Source organism: Perognathus longimembris, chromosome 4 (assembly GCF_023159225.1).
Source record: "Perognathus longimembris pacificus isolate PPM17 chromosome 4, ASM2315922v1, whole genome shotgun sequence".
Taxonomy (NCBI): Eukaryota; Metazoa; Chordata; class Mammalia; order Rodentia; family Heteromyidae; genus Perognathus; species Perognathus longimembris.
Genome location: NC_063164.1, coordinates 82,522,155 through 82,544,238, shown reverse-complemented (window position 1 = coordinate 82,544,238; position 22,084 = coordinate 82,522,155). Strand labels below are relative to the sequence as shown.

The following is a 22,084-nucleotide window of genomic DNA, read 5'->3' as shown; positions in this document are numbered from 1 at the left end:
CAGAACCCTGGAGTGAATATTGAGCCTGTGTGAGAATGCATAGAAAGAACTGCATATGCCTCTCACTTCTACAGACTCTTGTTTTCTTCATTTCATAGCCACAGTGTACACCATCCACTGTGCTATCCATCAGGTGAATGATTACCATTCATCTCATGGAATATCCAGGCAGGAAAGATGTGATTATTTAGCACCTTCTACCACCAAGGCCATAATCTCATCCTACAGTGCCTAGTGTTGACACACAGCTTTAACTTTTGAATGAGAGGATAGCACTTCCTAGCCTGCATAACCAGTTTTCTAGCCAGAAGTCCTTTCTTCTGTATAATAAATATGATCTATTAAACTAGTACCAAACTAAGTTCTGTCTGGCAGTGATTGCATGCAGCTGATAATGGGCTTTTCTTCTACCTGGGAAAGTATTTGAAGCCTTTTCATTTTGTATTCATTGTTATGTTTTCAGCTATTACAGCATTTAAAGGCAGAGAGAGGTGAGAGATGCCATGGAAATGATGGGCAGTTAGAAACATTTAGTTAATTGAGGTATTTGAAGAATTATTTTTCTTCATATTTTTTCTTCTCATATTGTCCAGTTGCTGATATATTAACAACATCTTTCTCCTATTTAATAATTTCCCTTAGCACATAGGCAAGAGAATCATATTTCAGTAATTTTCCCAATTTGTCAGAATGCTTTGATAAACAATGATGTCATTTTAGAACAAAGAAAAAGACGTCATATGGCAACCAGGGGGTGAATAATCATTTCACTTACTCTGTTATGGTTAAAATTCCCTGGAAAGGACAGACAGCTTAAACCTAAGGGTTTGTGATAATAGATGGTTCTGACCAAGGATTATCAAATTTGTGGATTATTTTGGTTTATCTCTCTTTTCCTTCTGTCTGATTTGCCTCTGCTTACATCCCTGAGAAGTTCTTTTATCTATGGCAGGGAGCACATGCAAGAGGAGACTCTTACATTTGTTTTTGCTTCCAACATGCTTATAAAGCAGGTGTCAGATAAAATTCTTAATTTCTACAGATCGTCTGTGATTTCTGTAGATCAATTGTTACACCATTTTCCTCTGCACTTAATAGCTGACAAACTTTTGTATGCACCCTGGAAATTTAGGAACTGAACACCCCACCTTAGATCACTTCTAAGTGTATTTGTCACTGCCTTGTTCCAACTTTCAGAGCAGATGTCTTCAGGTCTCCTGCCAGCATTTCACACCAAGGTGTCCAAAATAGGATGTCACCTTCTCCACCTCCTGAGAGTCCTATACTTTTCCAGTGATGTCAATATGCTTGACTGAGTTTGCATGATATTTTTCTCTTTCTTAAAATTAAAACTTGTCATTAAACAAGTGTTGCTTCTGCCAAGTGTCAGTGACTCAAGCCTATAATCCTAGTGTTTTAGAAGGGTGAGATCTTCAAAATTGCCTTTTGAAGCCAGTCTAGGCAGGGAGGTCTGTGAGACTCCATCTCCAATTAACCAGCCAGAAGCCAGAAGTAGAGCTCGTGTTCAAGAGGTAGAATGCTAGCCTTGAAAAAAAATACTAAGGAACAGTGGTCAGGCCCTGAGTTTGAACACTAATTCTGGCAAGCACACACACACACACACACAGAGAAGTAAATGGATTATATGTGTGTCTAAATATATATATATATGTGTGTGTGTGTGTGTGTGTATAGCTACAGTGACTTTGAATAATGTGAGTCCTAAATTATTAACTAAATCCCATGAGATTCATCACTGTTGCTCAATCATCACAGTCTTATTTGGTCTCTAAATAGGACAATTTCTCATATCATGCTCTAGTTCATCCACATTTGATGACTCTCCATTATCTGCTGAAAGCTGGTGGATGTGAAATACTGACTCATCATTGTTACTGACTGTCAAAGGTATCTGCCTTTCTGCCACTCTGCCTTTCATCATGCGTCCTTACTCCTTTGGGTGTTTCTGAATTATTTATCAGTGCAATTACTCCTGGTAAGTCCTGGCCCTCCTCCACACCATCATATAAAAATGACTGTGTTTCTTGCATAAGGTGGGTGGAGAAAATAAACTTTTCAGGCACAAATGGTTGAGTTTCATTTTCTTTGGTCTCATATTCCTTTGGGGAACTGTGAAGGAAGACTGCAGTTCATTCTTGTGGGACAGCATCTGATGCTCAGTGACAAGAGACTGAAAGTGTGTTAGGAAACTGCCTGACTAGATAGTGGAGAGGATCCTACAGTGAGCCACTGATTCACCATTGTGACCCTGTCAGGAATTAGTTTAACTGAGAATGAAGGATGCCCTTCCTTCATTCATGGAGGCTGGTCTTTGTGAGATTGGCTTACCGAGCACCTAAGTATGCTGTGGTTTAGGCAAGCATCCCTGAAAGGTCCATGTGTTACAGGTTTGGTTCCCAGCCTGTGGCAACATTGAGGCCAGGTGAGAGATCATAGTTGATCTTTAGTTATTGGAAATACACTCAGAAGAGTTATGGGAGCCCAGCACAACTTACTTTATTTTTGCCTCCTGTAATAAAGTGAGTAGATTTTCTTTACCACCCATTCCCGCCTTGGTATGTTGCCACATGATAGCCCCAAGGTAATGTGATCAACTACTGATAGACTAGATTCTCCCAAACTAGGGGCCAAATAAGTCCCGATCTTCTCGCTCTTGTTAGAGATACTGGGATTTAAACTCTGAGATGTGTACTTACCATATAGGAACTCTAATAGGGTAGCCATGCTGTCAGCCTTTTTCACTTCAGTTATTTTTCAACAAATAACTACCTGTACCATGGTCCTCCTATTTACACATTATAACTTGCTGGGATAATATACATGCACATCATAGCTAGTCATTGGTTGAGGTGAGACATCACTAACGTTTCACCTAGGCTGCCCTCAAACAAATCTTTCTGATCCATCTACTGAGAAGAAAGTTTATAGGTCTGAGACACTGTAGCTAACTTTTTTAAAGTTGATTATCTTAAATACTTGTTCACTTGTAGCAAATAATACAGTAACTGAGAGAACCACGTCATATTCTGTCTCCCCTTTCCCTCATTTTCTAATTATCATCTTTACTACTACACACACAAATACACACACACACACACACAAACACACTTGCATTTAAGTACATGGATGATAATGTTTCCTAAACATTTATTTAGTTAAAAATGCAATCACAGTTCTAATTGTAACATAACAAATTCTGGTGAACCATATAATTTTTTCCCATTAGAATATGCTGTTAGCATTCATGTGTATATGTAAACTCTATTCCTAGTAAACAGATCTGGAAGAAAAAAAGACACGAATAGTAAACCAACTATAGAGAAAATATGGCATAATCAAAAGGAAATGAGAATAGTTGCGTGAGTTTTTAAATTCAACTTCCTCTTTGAATGCTGTTCTTCCTCTTGTCTGTATTCTGTAGGAAATGCAGAATGGTGATGCATTAGGGAAGAGAGCTTTTAAATTTTGTTGAGGTTTTGAATACAGAAGTTTTGGATAAGGTACAAATATTGTAAATTGCTACTTGATGGTCAGAAACAAGATCTGTCAAAATACATGCCTAAGTCCTATTTAAAAAATGTACTAACTTAATTGCAAGTAACTCATAATCAAAAAATTTTCTTCTTTATAAAATAAGGGTAGTTACATTGAGCTCACTGAAAGCACATCAAAAAATTTTACTGGGGCTGGGGATATAGCCTAGTGGCAAGAGTGCCTGCCTCGGATACACGAGGCCCTAGGTTCGATTCCCCAGCACCACATATACAGAAAACGGCCAGAAGCGGCGCTGTGGCTCAAGTGGCAGAGTGCTAGCCTTGAGCGGGAAGAAGCCAGGGACAGTGTTCAGGCCCTGAGTCCAAGCCCCAGGACTGGCCAAAAAAAAAAAAAAAAAAAAAATTTTACTGGGTTATATATGGCGATGCTTTTCAAGTTCAGATTTGTCTTCTTTGTCAATGAGGTTCTCCCTGTCTTTGGATGTTAGAAATACATTGTAGCATTCATTTCTGTTTTCATCAAAAACAAAAATGTAGCAAGAGCAATCTGGGCCAAAAACTTTTGTGTGTGTGCTTTTTTTTTTCACTCTTAGTGTAAGCTTTCTTTCCTAGAAATGCCTGAGAAGGTTTAAGGACAGATTTGTTCAGTGGCAGAAGACTAATTTGGAAGGATGTTTTTCTTTTCATCCAAGAAATAGTAGTTAATCATATATTAGGTATAAATCCATTTTTAACCTTTTACTCATTAGGAATTATCTAATCTGAATAATTTTTCAGAAATTATGAATAAATTCTCAGAAAGCCTAAAAATTATTATGCTTTTTGTTTAATTTGGCAACAAAGAGACCTTAATCTTTTATTGGGTTGTTGAACATCTTCTTTAGGAACAATTATGAAGATGCTGAACATGTTTCACCTTTGACCTTGAATTGTCTTTGAAATTCATGTTCTTCAGAGATATTCTTGGTAAACATTATGATAGGACATTGACTTTCCCCTTGTTTATATGTGATATTTGCTATTGGTAGGAATTAAAAAATTATAAATGACTTATATATAAAGGTTCACCTAGATTCTTCCAGAGCTAATATTGTGGCAATTTTTAACTACTTCAAGGACATATAACCCATGTGAAATTTCTTAGGGAATCAAAGAAAGAATACAGTAAAAAGTAAATATGTAAAAGTGTATTGATAACATGTGAAACCTTCATGTGTTGTAGGCTCAATCAAAAGTCACAGAATAGGGCTGGGGAGATAGCCTAGTGGCAAGAGTGCCTGCCTCGGATACATGAGGCCCCAGGTTCGATTCCCCAGCACCACATATACAGAAAACGGCCAGAAGCGGCGCTGTGGCTCAAGTGGCAGAGTGCTAGCCTTGAGCGGGAAGAAGCCAGGGACAGTGCTCAGGCCCTGAGTCCAAGGCCCAGGACTGGCCAAAAAAAAAAAGTCACAGAATATTTCTAAGACTATAGAAAAATACACAGAAAAAGAAAACCATATAACCATGTCAACAATCCATTTAGAGTTTTAACTTGTTCTATGAGATAAAGGATGAATGGAGGTAGAGATTTTCTGGTCAGATTTTTTAAAAATCAGATGAAATATTTAGAAAAGAAGAACTTATTTGTAGGGTTTCATGCCTAGTTAACTAATTTCTTCAGAGACCCTGCAGTTTAATCTGGTTATTTCAGAGAGCACATTAAGCTATTTCAAAGAACAGCTATTATCAGCCTCAGGGATGTCTCCTTATATTAGGCTTTAATATTTACTATCTAAGTAATAAGGGAGCAAAACAGAGGCAGTAAGAAAGAACTATATATCCTACTATTTAAGCTTTTCTAGTATACGTGGTGATTAGTCATTCTTATGATAATTTCACAACAATATTTGAAAGTAAATAATTAATAGAGTTTCTTTGGTTCAGGTTTAATGGATGACTACAATGGAAAGAGTAGTAATCCCATCCCCCTCCAAAACAACTTCTCCATCTTTAAGCATTAACAAATAATCAAATCCTTCATGAATTAATCTTATTAATCCTAAAACATGTGTAAACACAAATCATACAAGCAAGCATTTATTCTCAGAATGCCACCAATAATTCTTTTTTTTTCCAAATTTTTATTATCAAACTGATGTACTGAGAGGTTACAGTTTCATACGTTAGGCATTGGATACATTTCTTGTACTGTTTGTTACCTCGTCCCTCATTCCCACTCCCTCCTTCCCCTTTCCCTTTCCCAACATGAGGTGTTCAGTTCACTTATACCAAACAGTTTTGCAAGTATTGCTTTTGTAGTTGTTTGTCTTTTGTTACCCTGTGTCTCTTGATTTTGGTATTCCCTTTCAATTTCCTAGTTCTAATACCAGGATAGACGGTTTCCAATATACACAGATAAGATTACAGAGATAGTGTAGATACAACCACAGGAAGGTGATACAAGAACATCATCAATAGTAGAAGCTATGGTTACATATTACATGTTGAAAGTAGTTACAACTGTGATATAACAATCGTTTCCATAACGTGGAGTTCATTTCACTTAGCATCATCTTATGTGATCATAAGGGTATAGCTATTGGGCTCCTGTCATCCTCTGCTGTGACTTGCCTAAACCTGTGATAATTATTCCCAATAAGGGAGACCATAGAGTCCATGTTTCTTTGGGTCTGGCTCACTTCACTTACTATAATTTTTTCCAAGTCCTTCCATTTCCTTACAAATGGTGCAATGTCATTCTTTCTGATAGAGGGATAAAATTCCATTTTGTATATGTACCACATTTGCCTGATCCATTCGTCTACTGAGGGGCATCTGGGTTGGTTCCAGATTCTAGCTATGACAAATTATGCTGCAATGAACATTGTTGTGCTAGTGGCTTTACTGTGATTTTCTTTGTGATTTGTTGGATAGATACCCAAAAGTGGGGTTGCTGGGTCATAGGGGAGTTCTATATTTAGCCTTCTGAGGAATCTTCATACTGCTTGCCAGAGTGGCTGAACCAGTTTACATTCCCACCAACAATGAAGTAGGATTCCCTTTTGGCCACATCCCCTCCAACAATTGTTATTGTTCGTTTTTTTGATATAGGACATTCTTACTGGGGTGAGAAGGAATCTCAATGTTGTTTTGATTTGCATTTCTTTTATGACCAGTGATGTAGAGCACTTTTTCATATGTCTCTTGGCCATTCTCATTTCCTCATCAGAGAAGTCTCCTTGTAAGTCCTTAGCCCACTTGATGAGGGGGCTATTGGTTCTTTGCAGTTTTGTTTTGGATGAAGGTAATTTTTTTAGTTCTGCATATATTTTAGATATGAGGTCTTTGTCTGTTGAATGGCCAGTAAAGATCTTCTTTCAATCTGTGGGCTTTCTGTTTATCTTTCGAGCTATGTCCTTTGCCCTGCAGAAGCTCTGTAGTTTGATGTAGTCCCATTTGTCCAACCTTTCTTTGATTTGTAGCCTTTCTGGGTCTTTGTTGAGGAAATTCCGTCTAGTGCCAAGGAGCCCAAGTGTTTCTCCTACTCCTTCCTTTAGTGTTTTCAGGGGTCTATTTTGATTTTGAGGTCTTTGATCCATTTGGAATTGATTTTGGTGCAGGGTGATATATAAGGATCTAGTTTTAGTTTGTTGCATGTGTTGATCCAGTTTTGTCAGCACCATTTGTTAAAGAGGCTATCTTTCTTCTAGACTATAGTTTTAGCTCCTTTATCAAAGATTAAGTAGGCATAGTTCTGTGGATTCATTTCTGGCTCTTCAATTCTGTTCCATTGGTCTTCAGGCCTGTTTTGGTGCCAATACCAAGCTGTTTTTATTGCTATAGGTTTATTATACAGCTTGAAGTTGGGTATTGTAATTCCTCTAGCATTGTTCTTTCTGCTTAGGATTGTTTTTGCTATTCTAGGTCTTTTATTGTCCCATATGAATTTCTGGATTGCTTCCTCTATTTCATTAAAAAATGGTGTTGGGATATTAATGGGTATTGCATTGAATTTGTAGATCGCCTTTGGCAATATTGCCATTTTGATTATATTAATCCTCCCAATCCAGGAGCATGGGGGGTTATTCCATTTCCTTAGTTCTGACTTAATTTTGTTTTTCAAGGTTTTAAAGTTCTCATCAAAGAGGTCTTTCACCTCTTTGGTTAAGGTTATTCCTAGGTATTTTATGTTTTGGGGGGCTATTGCAAAAGGAGTTGCTTTCCTGATTTCAGCCTCGGTCTTTGGGTCATTAGCATAGAGAAAGGCCATTGATTTTTGAGGGTTTATTTTCTATCCTGCAACTTTGCCAATGTTTTGGATCAGCTCTAGTAGCTTGGGGGTAGAGTATATGGGGTTCTTTAAGTATAAGATCATGTCATATGCGAAGAGAGAAAGTTTAACTTCATCTTTTCCTATTTGGATCCCCTTTATATTTTCTTCTTGCCTAATTGCTCTGGCTAGGAATTCTAGTACTATGTTGAAGAGCAGGGGAGAGAGTGGACATCCCTGCCTTGTTCCTGATTTTCAAGGAAATGGCTTTAGTTTTTCCCCATTTAGAGTTATGCTTGCTGTTGGTTTGTAATAAACTGCCTTGATTATATTCAGGATTGTTCCCTGGAATCCCAGTTTTTCCAGGACTTTTAGCATAAATGGGTGCTGGATTTTATCGAACGCTTTTTCCACATCCAGAGACGAAACGATGTGGTTCTTTACTTTGCTCCGGTTGATGTAGTGGATTACATTAATAGATTCGTGTACATTAAACCAACTTTGCATCCCTGGGATGAATCTAGCTTGTCATGATGTATGAATTTTAGATTACCAGTTGAAGTCGATTGGCCAGAATTTTATTGAGAATTTTTGCGTCTATGTTCATCAGGGAAATTGGTCATAGTCCTCTTTCCGTGATGAGTCCCTGCCTGGTTATGGGATGAGGGTTATACTGGCTTCATAGAATGTGTCTGGTAGTGAATGTTCTCTTTCAATTTCATTGAAGAGTATGAGAAATATTGGTGTGAGTTCTGTTTTGAAGGCCTTGTAGAATTCTGCAGTGAATCCTATTGGACCTGAGCTTTTCATGGATGGGAGATCATTTCTTGCTGTTTCTATTTCAATATTGGATATGGGTCTGTTTATAAGGTTTAAATCTTCATGGTTGAGTTTGTGGATATGAATTTTTCCTAGGAAATCATCCATTTCTTCCAAGTTCTCGAATTTGTTGGCATAAAGGTTTGCAAAATAGTCCCTTATTATTTTCTGAATTTCGGTTATTTCTGTGGTGGTGTTACCTGTTTCATCTCTTGTGTATTTGAGTTTGCTGCCTTCATTTTGTGGTCAGTTTTGCCAGGTGTCTGTCTATCTTGTTGATATTTTCAAAGAACCAACTCTTTGTTTTGTTGATACTTTCGATTTTTTTCGTCTCTAATTGATTTAATTCTGATTTGATTTTAATTATTTGCTTCCATCTATTGACTTGGTGTTTGGCTTGTTGTTCTCTTTTATGGAAATTAAGGTGCTACCTTAAATTATTTAGTTGCTGTTTCTCCAGTTTGTTGGTGTATGCACTCAGAGATATAAATTTTCCTCTGAGTACTGCCTTTGCTGTGTCCCAAAGGAGCTGGTACTTTGTGTCCTCATCTTGATTGAATTCCATAAACATGTGAATTTCCGTTTTAATTTCTTCAATGACCCACTGATGGTTCAGCAGTGTGTTGTTTAGTCTCCATGAATTGTAGGATTTTCTGTGGTGGCTGTTTGAGTTGAGCTCTAATTTTATTCCATTGTGGTCTGAGAGAATTCAGGGCATGGTTTTGATACTCCTGAATTTGTACAGATTTTCTTTGTGCCCTAAGATGTGATCTATTTTGTTCCATGTGCTGCAGAGGAGAATGTGTATTCTGTTGTTGCTGGGTGGAAAATTCTGTAGATGTCGGTTAAGTCTAGTTGTTCTATGCAATTATTTAGTTCTGTGATTTCTTTGTTCAGTTTTTGGCGTGTTGTTCTGTCCAGAGGTGATAGTGGAGTGTTAAAGTCCCCAACTATCAATGTGTTTGGGTCTATGAGTGTTTTTAGAGTCAGTAGTGTTTGTTTGATGAAGTTGGGTACTCCTACATTTGTTTTGTAGATATTTAGGATGGTTATATCTTCCTGTAGGAGAGATCCCATTACTAGTATGTAGTAACCTTCTTTGTCTCTTCTTACCTTTTTTAATTTGAAGTCAATTTTGTCTGATACTAGGATTGCAACTCCAGCCTGCTTATGGGGGCCATTTGCTTGATAGATTTGATTCCAGCCTTTCACTTTTAGATGTTTACTTTTGTTGGATAGATGTGTCTCTTGGAGGCAGCAGAAAGATGAATCTTGACTCTTGATCCAACTTATGAGCCTATGTTGTTTGATTGGAGAATTAAGTCCATTAATGTTGAGAGTTAGGATTGAGAGATGATCATTTGTTCCTTTCATTATCACTATCTTGTTAAAAGCTGTGTCTTCCCTTTTCTTAATCTGATGTCTACTATTTAGGGTTCATTTCTTTGTCTGCATTGGGATCTTCATTATTTTGTCTGTATTGTACATCTTTGAGGATTTTCTTTAAAGCTGGTTTGGTGGAGATATATTGATTCAGTTTTTCCTTACTGTGGAAGACTTTTATTTGACCTTTGGCTATGAATGAGAGTTTGGCTGGGTACAACATTCTTGATTGGTAGTTATTTTTTTTTAGTGTTTGGTATTCCTCATTCCAGGCTCTCCTTGCTTTCATGATCTCTGCTGAGAAGTCTGGGGTCATTCTGATTGCTTTTCCTTTATATGTGATTGTTTTCTTCTCCCTAACAGCTTTAAGGATTCTTTCCTTGTACTCTACTGATCCTGTTTTGATCACAGTGTGTCGGTGGGATGTCCTATTCTGGTTTGGTCGGTTTGGGATTCTAAATGCTTCTTGTATCTGTATAGGCCTATCCTTCTGGATATTTGGGAAGTTCTCAGCGAATATTCTGTTAAATAGGTTTCCTATACCATTAACTTCTTTCTCCAAGTTTTTCTCAATACCTCTTATCCTTAAATTGGGCTTCCTGATCCTGTCTTGAATCTCATGTAGCGATCTGTTTTGTTAATTGGACTGGATTTGTATTGAATTTTGATCTTTCTCTATAGATTCTATGGAGTCTTCAGCTCCCGAGATTTGATCCTCTGCTTCAGTTAGTCGGGACTGTAGGCTAGCTACTTGATTTCGAATCTCTTTTCCTTCTGACTGGTCTTTCCTGATGATTTCTATGTCATCTCTTAGGTCTTGCATGGACTTCTTTACTTCATTAATTTGGTTTTGAGTGCTGTCTCTCAAGTCTTTTCCCTGGGTAGCTATCTTTTCATTTGACTCTTGAATTTCATTTATCTTTCTATTTGTTGAGGCCATGAAATCATCTATTACTTTTTGGAAGGATTGCTGTATTGGTTCAAACTTTTCATTTAACATGTTTATCAGTAGACTTTGTAGAGTATTTTGAGGGTCCTCTTCTATGTCTTTGATTGACTGCTCTGTTTCCTGCTTGTTTTGAGTGGGAGAAAAGACTCCATTGTTTGCCATCTTTCTTGTGTTTCTTCTGCCAATTTGGATTGGGAATGACAACCTACAAGCACCTGTGAGCACCATTTAAGACCCAAAGCAGCCCTTACCAAGCACTGTTGTGTAAATCTTATAAGTTCTCAATTATATACAGATACCTTGTATACCTGTCTATAAACTTTGATTTGGTGTTCCTAAAGAATACAATTTCAATATAACAACTAATCCTGGGCGCTGTACTCAGTAGTTACTTATTTACTGTTACAACCCTATGAGCAATTCTTGTTCTTATATTAAGTTCTTTTAGGACTGGCTTTCTCTATGAACCCCTTTGATTCACTCGGATTAAGAAGGGATACCCTCTATCCAATAACCAGGAGTCAATGGAACCTGGAGGTCCTGGCAGTAAGTCAGGAGGGAAAGTTAGATGTAGTAAAGAGAATAGAGTAAAATATATTGTGAGGGGTGATGATTTTGGTTTTGTTTCAGTGACGTAGAAATGTGGAGAAGAGTAGAATCAGTAGAAAGAACAAGGTTAAAATAATAGACAATGGAGACTTAGCAGGAAAGAGTGGAGGTGTTATTCATAGGAAATTAATTTTTAAAGAAAGAGAACGCGAAGAGAGAAATAAAGAAAAATATACTGGAAGAGCACTTGTGTGTGTGCCTTTGTTTAGTTGTGTAACAAAGCGTTACAGACAGGTGCAAACAGTAAATCCTCTTTTGCAACCCAGAACTCATTGTTGAATATGAGATTTTGGTACATCTAAGAAGGAATATGATTCCTACAACAGTTGGCAATGTGGGGCTTTGTTAACTCACACAGGTTGGCTCTGAATAAAGTTGATATAAAAGCTAAAAAAAAAAGAAAAATATACTGGAAGACAGATGCACAAAACAGAGAAAAATTATTTTAAAAAAATAAAATAAAAAATAAAAAGGAAAAAACCAGAAAAACGAACAACCAAAAAAAAAAAAAAACTTGATAAAACAAACAGGTAAAAATCAAAAAGAAGAAAACCAAGGATGTTTCAGAAGTGAAAAAAATTTAAAAAAATTTTTAAAAATATATTTTTATTATCAAACTGAACTACAGAGAGGTTACAGTTTCATACATTAGGCATTGGATACATTTCTTTTACTGTTACTTCGTCCCTCATACCCCCCTTCCCGGCCGTCCTTCCCTTTCCCCTCCCTTCCACAAGATGTTCAGTTGTTCAGTTCATTTTCATCATACAGTTTGTAAGTATTGCTTTTGTAGTTATTTGTCTATTTTTTTTTACCCTGTGTCTCTTGATTTTTGTATTCCCTTCCAATTTCCTGGTTCTAATACCAGTATACACGGTTTCCATTATACTCAGATAAGATACAGAAATAGTGTAGGTACAACCACAGGAAGGTGATACAGGAATATCATCAATAATAGAGGCTACAGTTACATATGGCACGTTGAAAGTATTTACAACTGTGATATAACAATTTTTTCCATAACATGGAGTTCATTTCCCTTAGCATTATCTTATGTGTTCATAAGGGTATAGCTATTGGGCTCCTGTGATCCTCTGCTGTGACTTTCCTAAACCTGTGCTAATTATTCCCTATAAGGGAGACCATATAGTCCATATTTCTTTGAATCTGGCTCACTTCACTTAGTATAATTTTTAAGAAGTCCTTCCATTTCCTTACAAATGGGGCAATGTCATTCTTTATGATAGAGGCATAAAATTCCATTTTGTCTATGTATCACATTTTCCTGATCCACTCATCTACTGAGGGGCATCTGGGTTGGTTCCAGATTCTCGCTATGAAAAATTGCGCTGCAATGAACATTGTTTTGCTGGTGGCTTTACTGTGATTTTGTTTGTGTTTTTTTGGATAGATTCCCAAAAGTGGGGCTGCTGGGTCATAGGGGAGTTCTATGTTTAGCCTTCTGAGGAATCTCCATACCACTTTCCAGAGTGGCTGAACCAGTTTACATTCCCACCAACAATGAAGTAGGCTTCCCTTTTGGCCACATCCCCTCCAACAGTTGATATTGTTCGTTTTCTTGATATAGGACATTCTTACTGGGGTGAGATGGAATCTCAATGTTGTTTTGATTTGCATTTCTTTTATGGCCAGTGATGTAGAGTACTTTTTCATATGTCTCTTGGCCATTCTCATTTCCTCATCAGAGAAGTCTCCTTGTAAGTCCTTAGCCCACTTGATGAGGGGGCTATTGGTTCTTTGCGGTTTTGTTTTGGATGAAGGTAATTTTTTTAGTTCTGCATATATTTTAGATATGAGGTCTTTGTCTGTTGAATGGCCAGTAAAGATCTTCTTTCAATCTGTGGGCTTTCTGTTTATCTTTCGAGCTATGTCCTTTGCCCTGCAGAAGCTCTGTAGTTTGATGTAGTCCCATTTGTCCAACCTTTCTTTGATTTGTAGCCTTTCTGGGTCTTTGTTGAGGAAATTCCGTCTAGTGCCAAGGAGCCCAAGTGTTTCTCCTACTCCTTCCTTTAGTGTTTTCAGGGGTCTGTTTTGATTTTGAGGTCTTTGATCCATTTGGAATTGATTTTGGTGCAGGGTGATATATAAGTATCTAGTTTTAGTTTGTTGCATGTGTTGATCCAGTTTTGCCAGCACCATTTGTTAAAGAGGCTATCTTTCTTCTAGACTATAGTTTTAGCTCCTTTATCAAAGATTAAGTAGGCATAGTTCTGTGGATTCATTTCTGGCTCTTCAATTCTGTTCCATTGGTCTTCAGGTCTGTTTTGGTGCCAATACCAAGCTGTTTTTATTGCTATAGGTTTATTATACAGCTTGAAGTTGGGTATTGTAATTCCTCTAGCATTGTTCTTTCTGCTTAGGATTGTTTTTGCTATTCTAGGTCTTTTATTGTTCCATACGAATTTCTGGATTGCTTCCTCTATTTCATTAAAAAATGGTGTTGGGATATTAATGGGTAATTTTTAAAGAAAGTAATTTTTAAAGAAAGAGAACGCAAAGAGAAATAAAGAAAAAATACTGGAAGACAGATGCACAAAACAGAGAAAAATTATTTTAAAAAAATAAAAGGAAAAATAAAAAGGAAAAAACCAGAAAAACGAACAACCAAAAAAACCCAAAACTTTATAAAACAAACAGGTAAAAATGGAAAACAAGAAAACCAACAATGTTTCAGAAGTGAAAAAATTAAAAAATTTTTTTTTCAAAAACTTTCAAAAATGTATGAAAAGAAAAAAAAATAGAGTCCTTCTTGTTTGGGTAGTTTTTCCCCAGTCTCTGTACTGTTAGAACTTACTCTGGCTGTCCTTCTAGGAGTAAAAGTTTCTATGTGGTGAGAAAACTGCCATGTTGGAGGGAGCTCAGCTAGGGCTCTGCTGTTTCTCCGCCATCTTCCCGGAAGTTCCCACCAATAATTCTTAATCCTTAAAAGCTTTTCTAAAGCCTCTTCTGATATTCTCATGGACATTATCTCCTTTACTCTGCTTGTTCCTTCCTGAGAGGTTGAGGATTATTGAATCACCCACATTCCTAGAGTTCAAATCAAAGAGATATGAGGGATTTGCGTAATGACAAATGTGTCAGAAATTTAGTCCTATCTTGCTCCCTGAATAGTGATATCACCCAAGATTTTATTTTAGAATTACATGAAATGACTTACAAATGAAAGTGTTTGGCAGTTTCTTCAGTTATTCACTCAGAAAATTACTTACTGTATTATGTTTTGACGCTGCTAGGTTCTGGGAACATGAGCAGGAGCCTGCAGCCATTGTGTTTGCAATGAAATAATCATATATTGAAAAAAAATCATTCCATTACTTATTTGTGAAATACTCATTTGTGAAATGTGCTCCCAATGAGGAAAACAGGCTGTTGTGGAAGTTTAATGGAAGGGAGACTCCTCTGTTTGGGGTGCTGGGAAGGCTCCTTAAGTAGAGCACATTTAAGGTGAATTATGAAGAAACCTATCAAAGGGTAACAGGTAAAAAAGGTAAAGGGCTTTGTAGATCTTTCTTGCTCAAGGCATTCTTCCTCCTCTTTTGATGTGTTGACCAGTTAATGTCATTGTTTTGCTTTTAAGACATTACGTATCAGCTTTTCTATTTTTGGCATTTTTCTATACTCTTATAGTAGACTAAAAAAGAATACATTTCTGAGTTCTCAAGCTTTGGCCTTTCAGTGTGTGTGTGTGTGTGTGTGTGTGTGTGTGTGTGTGTGTGTGTGTGTTTATTTTTGATTCAGCATTTCCATATGTCATAATTGTTTGGGTATTTCCAGGCTCTGAATTAATACTATTTCATTTTTCATCAGTAGCCTTTTTTTGTGGTTTGAATTCAGTGTTTCATATTTGCTAGCGAGGTGCTCTAGTGGAAAACTGTTTTAGCCATTTTTGGATGTTTGTTTTGTTTTTTATTGTTATTGTAAAGATGCTATACAGAAAGGTTACAGTTACATATGTCAGATAAAGAGTACATTTTTTGAACAGTATTACCCATTCCTTTGCTCTCTCCTAGTTTTTGTGTTGGTTACTTTTGAGATAGGGTCTTGCTTCCTGTTCAGCCATATGTGTGGATCATGATCCATTTAATTTAAGCATTAATCACTATTGGTTGAGAATGACTGATTGCATTTTTTTCACACAGGCTGCCCTTAAACTCCAGTCCTCACATCTTAGTCTCCCAAGCAGGTAGAAATACAGGCAGGAATCATTATCACTGGGCTATAGCAACAGGTTTAAATATAGCTTTCTTAACAGCTATTACCTTCAAGTCCACATAGTTGGATCAACTCTTCTCATAGGACTCCCAGAATACTATAATGCAGAGAGGAAAAAAGCTCAGTTATTGTAATGATGTAGGTTTGAGGACCAGTGACTCACTTCCTGAGTCACAAACTGGGCAATCTGGCCTTTGTTAAGAACCAAGGACTTGAAAAAAATAATTGTATGCCATTTAAGGTGAATTTAAGACAATCAGAATATAGAATCATCTTAATAGCACTGATGCAGAAATGGAAAATTAGAGAACCATTGTTTGCCCAGATCTTTAACTGACTAAGTTTCAGTCCATAACAGCAAATTGTTGTAACTTAATTTAGAAAATCACCTAGCTAAATTAGCTGCACTCCAGAAGGGAATTGAATTTCATATAACTAACATCATCTACTCTGTATAGGATCTTCCCACATTTTAATAATAGCTTCCCATATTCTGTAAAAAGGAAACTTTCAAAGAAACAAATATGCCAGCTCAGGAAATTCAGTCACAGAATCAGCCAACAGACTTCCTTTAATATAGTTTCCTTTAATTTTTAAAATGTCATGGTGTTAAAGCTATAAGGTTTTTATTTTTATTTATTTATTTATTTTCTTATTTATTGTCAAAGTGATGTACAGAGAGGTTACAGTTTCTTATGTTAGGCATGGGATACATTTCTTGTACTGTTTGTTACCTCCTTTCTCATTCCCCCCTCCCCCCACCTCCTTTCCCTCTCTCCCCATGAGTTGTTCAGTTGGTTTACACCAAACAGTTTTGCAAGTATTGCTTTTGTAGTCATTTGTCTTTTTATCCCGTGTCTCTCGATTTTGGTATTCCCTTTCACTTTCCTAGTTCTAATACCAGTATATACAGTTTCCAATGTACTCAGATAAGGTACAGTAATAGTGCATGTACAATCACAGGAAGGGGATACAAGAGGATCATCAACAATAGAAGCTACAGTTATACATGGTATGTTGAAAGTAATTACAACAGTGATATATCACTTGTTATTTTTTACTTTAATTTTATTGTCATTTGATGTACACAGGGGTTACAGTTACATACGTAAGGTAGTGAGTAAATTTCTTGTCAAACTTCTTTTTGGAATTGGGCTTGATATAAAAATATTTTAGAAATCTGTATATGAGGGAAATGAAGGTAAAAGTAGGGCTAAAGTGAGGGCATCTAATCCATAAGAGGCAATTAAATAAAAGGATATAGAGTTGACATGTTTTTTAATACACAAAAATATTAAGGTTCTTACTCTCCTGCAGTACAAATTTAATAAATTAAGCATAGAGTAAAATTAAATTTACCCTAAAGTTTCTAAATATGTAAGGATTACAGCTGCATGAAATCTTGAACTAAACATTTGATTTTAAAGGTACTTTGCAAAGCAGATATGACTGATTTTTTTTTACCCTGATGTCAATACAATAATTTATTTAGCAGCATATAACTGCCAGTTCGGCCATGAATGAAAATAGACCTTACATTGACTGAAATGGGAAATGCAGTAGCAGGTTTTGCAAATCTGAGAGGGATGATTTGCTTCTATTTATCTGAAAATATTACAAGTTTCACTGGTAGTCTAACTGATGTAACCACCTTCCTCTTTTTTTTTTTTTAAATCAGGCAAGGTGTTATAGTTAGTGCACAAAAAGAATGTTACTAGACTTATTTAGTAGCCCTTTGAGGTTTGAATCATTGTATATCCACTCCCTCTTGCTCTAATTTAAGTAGGTCAAATTTCCACTTTCTGTTACTGTGTTCTAAAAGGATTCCCTCCTGTTTCCAGATGAGAGCATGTGATTTTAACCTGACCATTGTGCACCTGGTAGCTCCCTCTGTTGGGTCATTGACTTTTTTTTTTGTGTCTGGTGTTACAAGAAAGAGATTAAGTTTTCCCAGTCAAGACTAATAACAAAGGACACAAGTCGGTAGCATTTGGCAGACATCTTGCTTCTATGGGTAGCTGTCTTGCTTCCAGGAGCAGCCTGGGAACAAGCCAACATGCAGGAAGGGGGAGATGAAGGTAAGAGGGAGGTCAGGGCCTGAGGATGCTTCCAGAGCACAAATTCTGCAGCAGCTGGTTTTCAGTTATAGGAATCATCTCTTTTTTTATTATTAATTAATTAATTTTTAACATGTCTTTTTTTTCTTAATTGCCTCATCTAATTTAATTATTGTTACTATTAATATTTGCTTTTGGAAACTCATAGAGGAAAGATCCAATGAATAGAATTTTACTGGTGTGACTGAAACCTTTCCTTTTCTACGTTGTTATATTGAATAGAGTGTTCTATGCGTCATATAGGATTTAATGCACTCAAAAATGTGGTAGAAATAATGTCATATACATTTTAGTACTTCATATAGTATCATCATTTCTTACATGTGAGTGCGTCAAATTTGATGAAAATTATTGCTCACAGACAGAGGGGTTCTTGACTAGTTAATGACTGCATTTAAATTACAAAGACTAAACGTACAATATTAATATTATAATTATTGACAGTGGGCTAGTACATTTCTTAATATTTTCAAATTAGCTACTAACAGACATATCTATTAGTTGGACATGTAGATGGTAGTGATGTTTTATATTTTTCATATCTAAATCAGGATATGCAAAGGTCTTCAATAGATAATTATTTGTGGGGACAAGATGAAATTTAACAGATCTTTGCTTTTAAAAAAATGGTACTGTTTGGTATGATTCATCAAGCCCATTTTCCTCTTTAATTTTCATCAGTTTTCATTAATGTATCCACTAAATTGATATTGTCATCTAAATAGATGGAAAATGTGGAAATGTGGAAATGTGGAAAAAAGTTTGACTATAGAATTAATGAATGAGAAAGTAAGAGATAATAAGAAAGATATTTTGAAGCCTATTAAGATGAAAATATCACCAAGTTTACTTTCTAAAATTTAAAATAGAGACTTTTCTATAGATGCTTATAATTAAGTGTGTACAGCTGTGCCCTTAAAATGATTGTGAGCCTAAATGAACACAGGCCAAGGGACCTGTGTGTCTATCAACAGTACTGGGAAAATAACTCAGTTGTTTATTTGATTGTAAGCAAATATGACTTAACAGCTTGTTGTGCTTCCAGAATGGGGAATTCGTTTGAACCCATCGGTTCAGTTGTAGGTAGGCTTAACCCACATGTGCCACAATGTAGGAGGTAACAGTCACCCTTAATTTTGGGATGTTAGAGCCTCGTATTGAGATTCCCATTGCTTTGGCCATGCATGTGTGGGATGTTGACAAAACGATGGGTTTTAGAGGAAAGGGAGACAGTTTACAAGAACTGCCACTATTCAGAGGGAATTGCGAAGGTCTGCCTTAGAGAAAGAATCACATCTTAGGCTGCTTTGTGTTCCTGTAACAAAATCTCAAGCCCAGGTAGTATATAAAGCTTGGGGATTTATTTGACTCATGATTTGGAGGACAGAAAGCCTAGAAACATGACATGAGCACCTGCAGAGTACATTCTTGGTGCACCAAAATCTGGTGGTGGCATCCAAACATTGTGCGACAGAGTAAGTGTGCTAGTTTAGGTCTCCCTCTTCTCATTAAAACAGTAATTGAGCTCCACTTTTATGACCTATCTAGCTTTAATTACCTCCCAAAGCCCTCACTTTCATGTACAGTTAACATATGACTGAGAAGATTAAATGTCCGACAGTAACTTTTGGGGGGGAAACTCATTTACCAAATCAGTGACTTACTTTATTTTAAGCAGTGTTTGGGGAGTGACCCTATACCTGGTTTATGGGAGGAAGATTTTGCCTTACAGGGCCAAGCTTATTAAATCGAGTAGTCTAATAGACATAGAAGGAACTTCCCCAAAGAGGGCTGAATTTCATTAGAGTTGATACTTTGAGACATTGAACTTCGATCCTCTTAAATTGTGTACCCGTATTTCTTGGAAACATGCCAGAGGATTCAGTCAGTCAGGTCTCAAAGACAGTAGTAGTTATGGTGGAGGTAATGAGGTGGAGGTGAGGAATGTGAACATATATGACTAGAATTCTGGAAAATTCTTTGAGAAGTATAATTTGTTGCAATGCTATTAGAGGCAGCAGTCACAAGGAAACATGTGAGTTTAGGCACTATTTAAAAGTCATGAGTACAGCCAAGAATAAGGGGATACTTTGATATAATATCTTGCCACACAATTTCTTTGGGCCATTATGAATTTCTTAATGATTTCCTTCTGTATTGTCTGATTGCAGAGCATTCTTCTAAGACTTTTCTAAGTTGTGATGACTTAAGGGGATGCAAAATAAATAGATAAATTGTTACTCTCTTCTCTTGTGCTTGGGCCAAGCATCCCTTCTCTAGAAGTCACAGCAGTTGTTGAAGTGAATTACTGAAACTGCACATCTGTTTCTTGTCATAGAGCTCATTTTCTGAATTTACTCTCGACTTTGCCTCAAAATGCAGTTTGGTAGAAACTCCTTTCTACATTCTGAAGCTGAGATATGAGGATAGTTGCTAGATATGAATCTAGGCAGGAAAGTCCACCATACTTATCTTCATTAGCCACAGAAATCCCAGAAGTAGTGATGTGGCTCAAGTTATATAATGCCAGCCTTGATCACAAATGACAAGGGACATGCCCAGGTCCTGAGTTTAAGCCCCAGTGCCAAGCACAAAAGTAGATTGCAATGATAATGAGAAGTATTTCTGAGCTTGTTTAAAATAATTCTAGTATTTATTCTTAATTTGAGCTTAAAACTGCCAAACATAAAGTTGAAACTCAGAGTTGGGAATCAGATATTATTTGGAGGCAGTATTCAGGACATTAGACAGAAGGAAGGAATTCTGACTCAGGATTAGAAGCTACCCACAGCTGGAAGTTTAGAAAAATTTCAGGTAGAGATGTAAAACTGGTGTAACATTAACTTACAGATATCATGGCATTTACTACAGTGCAAAGCTTTGAGCGGTCCTACAATGCTTCATTCCTGGTTGGGTTCAGTGCCTCTTACTTGGAAATAGGAAAACAGGGATGGATTCTTTTTATTATGGATTTATTAATTCTTTAGAGTTCTGTGTAATTAAGATAAATTATCAGAGAAAGGAGAGCCCCCCTCCCCCAACAGGGCTTTGCCTGAGTGACAGAATATGTAAGGGTTAGTTTTTTTTGGAGTAATGGAAGAGAGAAGCAGCCTCATATTTGTAAGAACATAAAAGTTTTTTGTTTTTTTTTGGCCAGTCCTGGACCTTGAACTCAGGGCCTGAGCACTGTTCCTGGCTTCCTTTTGCTCAAGGCTAGCACTCTGCCACTTGAGCCACAGCGCCACTTCTGACCGTTTTCTGTATATGTGGTGCTGGGGAATTGAACCCAGGGCCTCATGTATACGAGGCAAGCTCTCTTGCCACTAGGCCATATCCCCAGCCCCAAGAACATAAAAGTTTTTATAATGTTTCTCTCTATGAGAGGTAGAATAATACCACCACATCACCATGAAATACCTAGGTTATAATGCCAAGAAATTTGTGAATTTGTGAAATTGCTGTTGCAAAAGAAAATGAGGTTTTCAAATGGAATTATGGCAGTTAATAAGCTGACGCTGAGATGGGAAGCCTTTTCTATTTCTTTGGATGGACCCAATGTTATAACCAGTGTCTTGATAAGCAGAAGAGGGCAAAAGTCAGTGATGTGTTAGAAGACTTGATCCTCGGGCAGGGAATATGGCCTAGTGACAAGAGTGCTTGCCTCCTATACATGAAGCCCTAGGTTCGATTCCTCAGTACCACATACACAGAAAAAGCCAGAAGTGGGCGCTGTGGCTCAAGTTGGCAGAGCGCTAGCCTTGAGCAAAAAGAAGCCAGGGACACTGCTCTAGCCCTGAGTCCAAGCCCCAGGACTGGCGGAAAAAAAAAAAAAAAAAAAAAAAAAGACTTGATCTGTCATTGATGTTTGAATAGAAAAGGGTGTCATGAACCTCTAGAAGCTGGAAAAGCCTAGGGCCATTTCATTGATCATTCAAACCCCAGAAGGCTCAATTCAATGATGAGATCTCTAGAAATGTAAAATGCTAGATTTGTGTTCTTTCTATCCACTAATTCTATGACAACTTGATACAGAGTAATAAGAAAATAATATGCTAAGTAGTCTGTTTCTTTCAGAATACATAACAATATCTATTCTCAAAGTTGAAGATGTTTCCTTAAGGATGAGCAAATTGTTAAAAGTTGTAAAGGCTTTACCCTAGCCTTCTGTGTAGGAGGAAAAGAGGAGGGAATTATCTCCAGAGTACTG

At 36.9% G+C, this 22,084-nt stretch overlaps 1 protein-coding gene and 1 non-coding gene across 2 annotated transcripts in view; both read left to right on the top strand.

Moving 5' to 3' along the window:
• The window catches only part of Thsd7b (thrombospondin type 1 domain containing 7B), an 873,729-nt gene that overhangs the window by 203,844 nt on the left and 647,801 nt on the right, over positions 1-22,084 (top strand). The gene's annotated exons all lie outside the window — the stretch shown is intronic.
• On the top strand, positions 11,710-11,840 carry LOC125350951. Its single transcript, XR_007210858.1, has one exon. It is a non-coding gene; the product is annotated as a small nucleolar RNA SNORA40 (small nucleolar RNA).